At 52.3% G+C, this 8449-nt stretch overlaps 1 long non-coding RNA gene across 1 annotated transcript in view; it reads left to right on the top strand.

Moving 5' to 3' along the window:
• The first annotated feature begins 2222 nt into the window (after positions 1–2222).
• The window catches only part of LOC105527651, a 171193-nt gene continuing 164966 nt past the window's right edge, over positions 2223–8449 (top strand). The window contains exon 1 of the long non-coding RNA XR_001004255.1: positions 2223–2282. This is a non-coding gene — a long non-coding RNA (uncharacterized LOC105527651). The remainder of the gene's footprint in view (positions 2283–8449) is intronic.

Here is an 8449-nt window from a genome sequence, read left to right as displayed (position 1 = left end):
AGATTTTCAGAAGAGTTGCAAAGAAATGCAGAGATCTCGTGTCTACCTCTCACCAGTTTTCCCTTATGTTAGCATCTTATGAAGTCACCGTGCATTTGGGTTTGGTTTGTTTTTGAGACAGTGCCTTGCTCTGTTGACCAGGCTGGAGTGCAGTGGCACAATCACAGATCACTGCAGCCTCGACTTCCTGGGTTCAAGCGATCCTCCTGCCTCAGCCTCCCAAGTAACTGGGACAACAGGTTTGCACCACCATGCCCAGCTAATTTTTACATTGTTTCTGTAGAGATGGGGTCTTGCTATGTTGCCCAGGCTGGACCATGTACTTATGACCACCAGGAAGCTCATGTGGGTACATTTCTATGAGTTAAATTTCACTCTTTATCCCAGTTTCACGATTTTTTCTTCTAAGTTCCCTTTTCTGTTTTAGGATCCTATCCTGGATCCCAAGTGGCTTTTTTTTGTTTTGTTTTGTTTTTTCATACTGGGACTCCTTCTGTCACCCAGGCTAGAGTTCAGTAGCATGATCTCAGCTCACTGCAACCTCCGCCTCCCGGGTTTGAACGATTCTCGTGCCTCAGTCGCCCGAGTAGCTGGGATTACAGGCATCCACCACCATGCCTGGCTAATTTTTGTATTTTTAGGAGAGACAGGATTTCAACCTGTTGACCAGGCTGGTCTCGAACTCCTGACCTCAAGTGGTCTGCCTGCCTTGGCCTCCCAAAGTGCTGGGATTACAGGTGTGAGCCACCGCCCCTGGCCCCACGTGGCATTTATTTTTATTTTTTCTCAGACAGGATTGCACTCTCTTGCCCAGGCTGGAGTGCAGTGGTGCAATCCTAGCTCACTGCAACCTTGATCTCCCAGAATCAAGCGATCCTCCCATCTCAGCCTCTTGCGTAGCTGGGGTCACAGGCGGGCATCACTACACCCTCCTAATCTTTAAATTTTTTTTGTAAAGATGGGGTAATTTTGTAGAGATGGGGTGACTTGCTGGGGGGACTCCAGACTCCACACAAGGCCTCCTTGCAGCTGTGGTTTCTCCCAGCAAGAGGACACGGAGCATGGAGCAGAGTTCACGAAGGGAAAAGCTCGTGGGGTGGGTTGGGGAGGCCAGGCCTGGCTTCCGGGTCCAGCTTCCAGCCCTCTCCCCATGCATCGGGCGGGACACGCCTCATCCCCAGCAGCGAGCTGGGGCAATAGCCCGAAGCACCGTCACCAGCCAGGCTCCCAGAGACCCAGCGCCCGCGTTCCTATGGGAGCTAGATCTGCAGCCCCTGCTGCCTGACCATGCCAGGATTCCAGACTCCGGAGGGAGGCAAGGGTCTCATATAAACCACAGTGTTCGCAGGAACAGCTTTGGCCCTGGAGCTCGTCCTGTCAGTGATGGTGGCGGGCTCCCCCGAGGCCCCTGAGGTGGGGAGTCCCTGGTCGCAGCCTCAGGCATGTGGTGCCAGCTTGGTTCTGCTCAGAGATTGCCCGTCCCAGCTGAGCTGGGGCTGAGGGATTTCCCAGGATGCAGGACTATCAGGCTAACTCTGGAAAAGTCCTGGGCAGAGCTGGATATGTTGGGTGCCTTCTGGGCACCATGGGACTAACTCAGCCTCTTCTTCCTCCTCCCAGGGGGATCACGAGGCTCGGAAGATGTGCAGAGTTGTTTGTGATAAATTGTGAAGAGCCATAAAAACGTCAATCCTTGCGCTCAGCTCAGTTTTCAAACACCTGGAAAATGTATTAGGAATAACGTCATAAATCTCTAATAATAAATATTTTCAGTAAATTGCCTTCTGCTCCTTTCTTTTTCTTTTTTTCTTTTTTCTTTTTTTTTGAGGCAGAGTCTCACACTGTTGCCTAGGCTGGAGTGTAGTGGCTTGATCCCAGCTCACTGCACCCTCTGCCTCCCAGGTTCAAGTGATTCTTCTGCCTCATCCTCCTGAGTAGCTGGCACTACAGGCACCCGCCACCACATTGTCTAATTTTTGTAATTTTAGTAGAGACAGAGTTTTGCCATGTTGGCCAGTCTGGTCTCGAACTCCTGACCTCAAGACCCTCCCGCCTCGGCCTCCCAAAGTGCTGGGATCACAGGCCTGGGCCACAGCACCTGGTTGCCAAAATGATTTCTGTCCTTGTCCAATCACGAGCGCAAGGCCATTCTCCAGTGGTGACCCCATCAACACGTGCATGGCACCTCCAGCCACGCCAAACTAACTCTTGCATGTTTTTTCCAGGTAGCGGAGCTTGGTTTCGGGATCTCGGTGCTGCAGACCGCGAGACCTCCTGCACAGGTCAGTGCTGTGACTCATTTCTTTGCTCTGATTTGAGGCTTGGTTGGCTGTTTTGTATGCTGAATCGAAAACGTGGGGTTGCCGTCAAGGCGGTTGTCTTGGCCTTGACCTGGGTCTGTGGGCTTTTTGTATCCTCCAAGTGTGAGTAATGGGGAGCGGGTGCGGGGGAACAGCTGCTAGCCCCTGGCAGAGTTTCCCACCCACGAGGCCGGGAACGTGGCACTCACTGGTCCTACTGGTGCCGGAGCCCCTGGACGGGGTCAGGGTGGGAAGCCCTCGGCGGTGCTGCCTGCCTTTCCGGTGTCTTCGCGCCGTGGTAAGGAGTTTGAAGGAGGGTGCCTCGGCCTTCACCCCTATCTCCCGTGCACCTGGAGAAGAACCCATCGCTGGCCCTTTAACTCTCCTCAGTTGGGTTACTGCTCGTTTTTCTCCCTAAAGAATCATGAGCAACTTTTAAAATGTAGGAAGAGGAAATCATTTAAAAATAAGTAGAAAGGCAGGCAGAAATGTCCAGAAAAGGCAAAGCTGTAGGGACAGAAAGGGACTTGTGGTGGCCGGAGGCTGGGGATGTGCATGTGCGCCGGGGACTTGCCAGGGACATATAAATGGACCCAATGGTTGGCTGGGGGTGGCTGCAAACCTGGTGAACTTACTAAAAAATCTTTTTTTAAAAAGTTTTAATTTTTTTTTTTTAAGAGTTAGGGTCTTGGCCAGGCATGGTGGCTCACGCCTGTAATCCCAGCACTTTGGGAGGCTGAGGCGGGTGGATCACCTGAGGTCAGGAGTTCCAGACCAGCCTGACCAACTTGGTGAAATCCCATCTCTACTAAAAATACGAAAATTAGCCGGGCGTGGTGGCGCAGGCCTGTAATTCAAGCTACTCGGGAGGCTGAGGCACGAGAATCACTTGAGCCTGGGAGGCGGTGGTTGCAGTGAGCCGAGATCATGCCACTGCACTCCAGCCTGGGCGACAGAGTGAAACTCCTTAAAAAAAGAGAGAGAGAGAGAGAAGAAAAAAGAGAAAAAGAAAAGAAAGAAAGCAAAAAAAAAAAAAAAAATCAGAAGAGTTAGGGTTTGCTTTGTTGCCCAGGCTGGTCTTGAACTCCTTGGCTTAAGTGATCCTCCTACTTTGACCTCCCAAAGTGCCAGGATTACAGATGTGAGCCACTGCACCTGGCCCTGAAGTATCTTTGAGCAGTACAGTTCACTTGAATTTTATGGCATGTAATGTGTGCCTTAAAAATGCATATTTTAGCCAAGCCCAGGATAAATCATTTTGGTCTTGTCCTCAGTAGACAATGGTCATGAGAGGTAATTCAAAAACAGATGTACTCAAAAGTAAAGAATATGTTCAAATGTAGCAATAAGGCAAAGACTCCAAATGTCCATCAGTGGATGAGTGGATCAGCAGAACATCCTCCATCCACACTGTGGAGTATTACTCAGCCATGAAAAGGAATGAGGCTTTGACACAGGCCACAGTGTGGATGTGCCTGGAAGACGTCATGCTCAGTAAGCGATGCCAGACACCAAAGGCCACACAGCATGTGATGCCATTTCTATGAAATGTTCAGGACGGGCCAATCCACAAAGGCAGGGAGGGGACGCGTGGGTGCCGAGCCTGGGAGAGGCATGGAAAGTGATGGTTGATGTGTTTTTTCTTGGCATAATTAGAATGTTCTGGAATTAGATAGCGGTGATGGTTGCAGGACTCTGTGAATGTACTAAATGCCACTGAATTGTGCAATTTTTTTTATTTTATGATTTTTTCTTATTTTTGGTCCCGCAGAGAATACTCAGAAAGAATTATGCATTTTTAATGGGTGCACTGTCATATGAATTATATCTCAATAACATGATGCATGTATAGATAGAGAGAGCTATTTTATATAAATAGGTGCATTGGCTCACGCCTGTAATCCCAGCACTTTGGGAGGCCAAGGTGGGTGGATCACCTGAGATCAGGAGTTTGAGACCAACCTGGCCGACTTGGCAAAACCCCTTCTCTACGAAAAATACAAAAATTAGCTACGCATGGTGTCGGGCACCTGTAATCCCAGTACTTGAGGGGCTGAAGTGGGAGGATTGCTTGAACCCAGGAGAGGGAGGTTGCAGTGCCCTGAGATTGCGCCACTGCACTCCAGCCTGGGCGACAGAGCGAGACTCCATCTCAGAAATAATAAAATAAAATAAAGTGTAGATACAAAAAGTGTAGATATAAAATATATGTATAATATTTATTTGTTTATGAAGCCAAACATAAAAATGTAAAAGATTTCATATTGTACAATTCCACTTACAGGAAAATTCTAGAAAAGGTGACAGAGATCAGAGGTGGCCTGGAGGCTGGGGGGTAGGATCGGGGCAGCTCTGAGGGCTGACGACAGCGTTCCCATTGAGATTATGCTGATAGTTGCACAGCTGTAGAAATGAATGGCAACCCTTCGAACCATGTGTGCTTAAAGATAAGCGTGCCCTGTGTGCATCTCAGGGTAACTCACACCCCAGTGAAGCTGTGACACCAACAGAAAAGCTCAGCCTGAAAAAGGAGGCGCAGGGCGGGAAGGTGTGCAGAGCCCGGAGAGGTCTCGGACTTTGCATTTCTGGTGTACATGGTACAGGGCGGGAAGGTGTGCAGAGCCTGGAGAGGCTCAGACTTTGCATTTCCGGTGCCGAAGGCACAGGGCCGGAAGGTGTGTAGAGCCCAGAGAGGTCTCCAACTTTGCATTTCCGGTGCACATGGTGCAGGGCCGGAAGGTGTGCAGAGCCCGGAGAGGTGTCGGAGTTTGCATTTCTGGTGCACGTAGTGCAGGGCCGGAAGGTGTGCAGAGCCCGGAGAGGTCTTGGACTTTGCATTTCCGGTGCACATGGTGCAGGGTGGGAAGGTGTTCAGAGCCCAGAGAGGCTCAGACTTTGCATTTCCGGGGCCTACAGCGCAGGGCAGGAAGGTGTGCAGAGCCTGGAGAGGCTCAGACTTTGCATTTCAGGTGCCGAAGGCGCAGGGCCGGAAGGTTTGCAGAGCCCAGAGAAGTCTCCAACTTTGCATTTCCGGTGCACATGGTGCAGGGCCGGAAGGTGTGTGGAGCCCAGAGAGGTGTCGGAGTTTGCATTTCGGGTGCACATAGTGCAGGGCTGGAAGGTGTGCAGAGCCCGGAGGGGCTCAGACTTTGCATTTCCGGTGCCGACGCGCAGGGCAAGGGCAGGAAGGTGTGCAGAGCCCGGAGAGGGCTCAGATTTTGCATTCCCGGAGCTGGCTGGGACCACCACCGGTTTGGTGTTGGGCTTCTTCAAACATTCAGTTCTGGCCGGGCGCCATGGCTCACGCCTGTAATCCCAGCACTCTGGGAGGCCAAGGCGGGAGGATGGCTTGAGCCCAGGAGTTTGAGATCAGCCTGGGCGACAGAGTGATATCCTCACCTCTACAGAAAATTAGCCAGGTATGATATCACGCACCTGTAGTCCCTGCTACGTGGGAGGCTGAAGTGGGGAGGATCGTTTGAGCCCAAGAGTTTGAGACCAGCCTGGGCAACATGATGAAACCCCATCTCTACAAGAAATACAGAAATTAGCCAGGCGTAGTGGTGCACACCTGAAATCCCGGCTACTTAAGAGGCTGAGGTGGGAGGATCGCTTGAGCCCGGGAGGTCGAGGCTGCAGTGGGCTGTGATTGCACCGCTGCATTCCAACCTGGGCAACAGAGAGAGACCCTGTCTCTGAAAAAACAGAAACAAATAACCCCATTCATTTCAACAGGGAAATGCTAGCAGCTGCGGAACTACCTGTTTGCAAGCTAGGATATGGCAGTTCTCAGCAAGAAACATTCCAATTTCTGGTCTCCCGTGGGCCCCTTTGGAAAGACTGCCCGTGATGGGGTCATCGTTCTCCGTGACCTGTCCCAGTGACACGTGTCCCATGATGGGGTTCTGTGAGAACAGCTCTCTGGCAGGCAGGCTGTAGGCTGGTGGGGCTGCCCACTAAGCCCCCAGGGCCTGGGTGGGAGCTGCCGGATCCTCTCGTTGGGCACTGGTGGATGTAGGCACCTCCTGCAGCGGACGTAACAAGTGACCACTGTTGTAGAACAGCTTCTCACACACACAGTTATTATCTGACAGCTCTGCAGCTCGGAAGTCTAACATACGGCCGGGTGCGGGGGCTCACACCTGTAATCCCAGCACTTTGGGAGGTCGAGGCGGGTGGATCACCTGAGGTCAGGAGTTTGAGACCAGCCTGGCCGGCCGGGTGCGGGGGCTCACACCTGTAATCCCAGCACTTTGGGAGGCCGAGGCGGGTGGATCACCTGAGGTCAGGAGTTTGAGACCAGCCTGGCTAACATGGTGAAACCCCATCTGTATTAAAAATACAAAAAAACTAGCCAGGTGTGGTGGTGGGCGTCTGTAGTCCCAGACACTCAGGAGGCTGAGGCAGGAGACTCGCTTGAGCCCGGGAGGCAGAGGTTGCAGAGCCGAGATCGCACCACTGCACTCCAGCCTGGGCGACAGAGTAAGACTCTATCTCAAAAAAAAGAAAAAAAAAAAAAAGCCTCACATAGGCCTCACTGGGCGAAAATCAAGGAAAATCAAGATGTGGGCAGGGCCCATCCCTTCTTGGGGCTCCAGGCCAGAATCTGGTTCCTGCATTTCCTAGCGTCTAGAGGCACCCACATCCGTTGGCTCGGGGCCCCCTCCTCCCTGTTCACAGCCACAATGAAACCTCTTCCAGTCTCTGACTCTCACCCTCCTGCCTCCTCTCCTGAGGACCCTGTGAGGACACCGGGGCCCCCAGATCACCCCGGATGCTTTCCTGTCTCACCATCCTTAACTTCATCCCGTCTGCAGTCCCTTTTGACGTGGAGCTGACCTGTCCACGGGTTCTGGGGTTAGGATGGGGCTGTCTCTGGGAGCCTGCTGTTCCCTCTGCTGAAATGGGGAATCAGCTGGAGGGGTGAACGGAGCCGACTTCCTTCCCTCGCCGGTCACTCGCGCCCCCATGACCTCAAGGAGAGAGGAAGAGGCTCCCTGTAGGGATCCACTGGGTGCGACTCTGGCCATCGCTGGGCTGGGTTCTCGAGGCTGAGAGCCACTGGGGGTCAGCTGCGGGACCCGAGTCCCTTCTTGTACCACTTCCGGGGACCACCTGCCAGTTTCTGGGGTGCCTCCCCTTCATTTCATAGACTTAAGTTTCTCTAGCAGGTCATTTTAGGGATGGCAGTTTGGCCTGAAGCCCTCTGATCCCTGATTGAGGCCAGAACTTGGTAAGTTGCTGGGTGCGGTGGCTTACACCAGTCAATCCAGCACTTTGGGAGGCCAAGGTGGGAGGATCACTTGAGCCCAGGAGTTTGAGACCAGCCTGGGCAACATAGCAAGACTTCATCTCTACAAAAAAATTTAAAAATTAGCGGAGTGTTATGGTGTGTACCTGTAGTCCCAGCTACACTGGAGGCCAAGGCAGGAGGATCACTTGAGCCCAGGAGGTCAAGGCTGCAGTGAGCTATGATCGCACCACTGCACTCCAGCCTGGGCAACAGGGCAAGACCCTGTCTCCAAAAAATAAACAACAACTGAAAAGGTAAAATGAAGAAAAATACAAAGAAGGCGAAGCCCCTAAGTTCCCCCAGCCCGGCACCAATGGGCGTCAGCATCTTGACAAGCCTGTCCTGGGATTTTTGTGAATTACGTTGGCCTGTAGATTTCACACAAGGAGGGTTCTGTTCTCTCACGTCCTCATTCCCATCACTGGGCGTCCTTCCTCGTGGAGAAACCTTGACGTCCACCCTCATTCCTGACGCTCGTTAAGGAACTCCCTGTGATAGGGGCTGGTGACTTACCACTTTAAAGATAATTTTGTAATGTGTTTAACTCGTCCCCCAGCTGGGCTTTTGGGTGTCTCTCTTTTTCTTTACCTGTCTTTCTCTCTTCCTTTCTCTCTCTTCCCTTTGTTCCTCTCTGTCTCTTTCTTTCTTTCCTTCCCCCTCTCTCTATCTCTCACCTTCCTCCCTGTCCCCCCTTTCTCCTTCCTTCCTATCACTATCTCCCTCTCTCCGCTGCTTCCTTCCCTTCCTCCTCCCTCCCTCCTCCCCTTCCTCCTTCCTTCCCTCCCTCCTCCCTCACTCCCTCCTTCCCTCCCTCCCTCCCTCCCTCCTTCCTTCCTCCTTTTCTCCTTCCTTCCTT

Source organism: Colobus angolensis, unplaced genomic scaffold, assembly GCF_000951035.1.
Source record: "Colobus angolensis palliatus isolate OR3802 unplaced genomic scaffold, Cang.pa_1.0 Scaffold64, whole genome shotgun sequence".
NCBI lineage: Eukaryota > Metazoa > Chordata > Mammalia > Primates > Cercopithecidae > Colobus > Colobus angolensis.
Note: the sequence above shows the minus strand (reverse complement) of the source record. Positions and strands in the feature narration are given on the sequence as shown.